We start from the raw sequence: 3,431 nt of genomic DNA, 5'->3' as shown, positions 1-3,431 counted from the left end.
ACAAGCTAAGTTTCGATCTAACGGGTGAAAGATATTATCTTGGTTAAATCAGGTTTTTCATCTAACGGTGATTATTGAATGCTTTGTTACCTAGGTAACTTAGATTGCAAATCCTGATTTGAGAACTATATAAAGGAGACATCTAGCATCTGGAAAAACTAATCCCCACACCTCCTGTGTGATACTAGTTGGTTTGCTAGAGTCGATTCTCCTTTAAACTTAGGTTTCTTCTCGAGACCCTGTAGGTTAACGACTGAAAGACTTCATTGGGATTGTGAAGACAGACGAAACTACTTTTCTTGTAGTTGATGAACAAGCGGGGGTCTAACAACCACACCCAATATTTCGCTTAGCAATCTGTATGAAAAAACTTTAATATAATTTCTAGAGAATCAACTAGACAGTCAGACTCGATCTAGACAAAAAACTATATCAAAGAGTTTATATCTAAATCTCTCAATTTGATCTATACTTAAGCAAATAGAAGTCTGCGAGTCTTATCAGAGAGAGATAACTTGGATGGTACCAAACACCAATATCCAAGTGTCAATCAATTTACATCAACAACCAAAAGGTCGGATATTCTAATTGATTGAACAACGCACAACCTGTATTATTTCAATTATATAAACAAATATAATGCGGAAAACAAATAACACAGACGCCAGAATTTTGTTAACGAGGAAACCGCAAATGCAGAAAAACCCCGGCACCTAATCCAGATTGAACACACACTATATTAAGCCGCTACAGACACTAGCCTACTCCAAACTAACTTCGTTCTGGACTGTAGTTGAACCCCAACCAATCTCACACTGATCCAAGGTACAGTTATGCTCATACGTCTCTGATCCCAGCAGGATGCTACGTACTTGATTCCCTTAGCTGATCTCACCCACAACTAAGAGTTGCTACGACCCAAAGTCGAAGACTTTAATAAACAAATTTGTATCACACAGAAAATTCTGTGATAATAGATAAATCTGTCTCCCATGAATATACCTATGAGTTTTGTTCCGTCTTTTCATAAATAAATGTGAACAAGAACTAATTGATAAACCGGTCTTATATTCCCAAAGAATAGCTTAGTATTATCAATCACCTCACAATAGTCTTAATCGATGCAGCGAAAAATGATATTGTGGAATCACAAACGATGAGACGAAGATGTTCGTGATTACTTTTTATCTTGCCTATCAGAGATAGAAATCTCAAGCCAATTATTACAATTGTACTCGTACGATAGAAACAACAAGATCATATCACACAACTACAAGAAAAGTAGTATCGGTCTGGTTTCACAATCCCAATAAAGTCTTTAAGTCGTTAACCTGGTTTAGAAGAAGAAACCAAAGGTTAAAGGAGAATCGACTCTAGCTTAGCACAACTAGTATCACATATAATGTGTGGGGATTAGGTTTCCCAGTTGGTAGAGTTCTCCCTTATATAGTCTTTCAAATCAATGTTTGCAATCAATGTTAGCTTAGTAACAAAGCATTCAATATTCACCGTTAGATGAAAATATGATTATATTCAAGCTAATATTTATCAACCGTTAGATCGAAAACATAGCTTGTTATACACAAATGAAATGCACGTTCCTGGGATTGTGTAACCGTACCCAAACTTGTACATTAGTTAGTTCAACAATAATTAACCAAATGATTAGCCATATGATCACTTTCATATCAACCATGTTCTTATTCACCATAACTAGTTTAAATGACTCAAATGAACTACTTAGAGAGTTGTTCAATTGCAAGGAAATCTTATGTACTACACCAGACACAATTGAAACAGAAACGATTTGATTCACATGAATCGGTTCATGAACTATATAGCCACGGTTTACAATTGCATTCCTTAGTTTATAAAGAAAGTTCACTAAACATAGTTTTTAGACATAACCTACTCAAGTTCGCGTACTTAAGTTCCCGGATGGAGTTCACAAACTCCAGCAGAAATTCTCGGGTTTGAGAACTTCGCCAGTTCACGGACTTAGCTCACGCACTACTCCGGTTTACTTGATTAACAAAGTTCTCAAACTTCTGTTCAAGCAATAAGGACTTATACATATATGTGTTTCCACAACAATGCTCATATCCTCCAAATGTTTATATAGTCTAAACTCTCATTTCAATCATTGAAACATTCTCAGAGGACGTTATATAGTTGTTATTCACAAACCATTTCTCGTCAGAGAAATTTTCAAAGTAATTGAAACATAACATGACTTTCGTCACTAGGTAAAGATGAACTTGGCTAAAGTTAAAGCTTTACCGACACATATTTCGATAAATAGATAGGCGAGGTAAACTCGGCTCGAAATACCAAATGTGTATAATCTAAGTCTATATAGCAAAACGACTTTTGTCTCAAGATAGGAGATAAATAGACTTTTGAGTGATAGATAAGTTCAAGTCTCCGCGTACCTTTTAGTCGATGAAGATCCACCCGTTCCTTGAGTATTCCTTCGTCTTGTATGATGATTTCCATGGAGTTCTTGAGCTCAACTACACTTTCTATCCTAGTCCGAGACCTTAGCTATAGTAGACAAGAAAGCAAGACTTATAGTTTTGATCACTAACATTAACAAACATGCTTGAGATAGCAACGCATGAGAGTTCGACCGAGCAATGCCCTAACAATCTCCCCCTTTGTCAATTTTAGTGACAAAACTATCAGTACATATGGAATACAAAAAAATATATAAATAAACTTTTGTAGCTCCTTTCCACATGCCTAATCTTCAACATTACCTGAAATCTTCGTCACTTCCAAGTACTCCAATGATACCAAAGGTTGTAAGTTTAACATCACCGTTGTTGAAAATCTGTAGCTATAACAACTACAAAACAAGAGTTCTCAATCATTGTTATACAGTGTCATAGTATCATTACACATCGTCAAAGTTCAATTGTATCACAACTTTAACAGCAATACTATGGTGATATGTCACTCCCCCTTAGTCAATACTCCATCTCACATGGAAACCACTCCCCCTTACATAATGATCCGAAAACCATATGTATTTGTAGTGTGAAATACATATTAATTCTCCCCCTTTTTATCAATAAAAATGGCAAAGGTACAAGAACGGGATCCTAATGAAATTTCCGAAAGAGACATTTCATGACCAAAAGAAGGCATATATCATCTTATTTAGATGTAATCATAAAGGCTTAGATAAATTCATTCATCAAGGAGTCTTTTTTTTTTGAAGGAAAACATATAAAAATTATATTAATCCTCATTAAATGTGAGACGTTGCATAATACAATTTGGTGGTTCATTATGGTACCACCATCTGTTTATAAAATTTTAAATTGAGTATTGAACTAAGTCATGCGCAATAGAGTTAGCATCTCTAGGAAAAACTACAAATCTAATTTCGCTAAAATCCTTAATGCTGTCACGAATTGAGAGAACCG

The sequence above is a fragment of the Papaver somniferum genome, chromosome 6, assembly GCF_003573695.1.
Source record: "Papaver somniferum cultivar HN1 chromosome 6, ASM357369v1, whole genome shotgun sequence".
NCBI classification, from domain to species: Eukaryota; Viridiplantae; Streptophyta; class Magnoliopsida; order Ranunculales; family Papaveraceae; genus Papaver; species Papaver somniferum.
The sequence above is the reverse complement of the archived record's forward strand: the minus strand, read 5'-3'. Positions refer to the sequence as shown.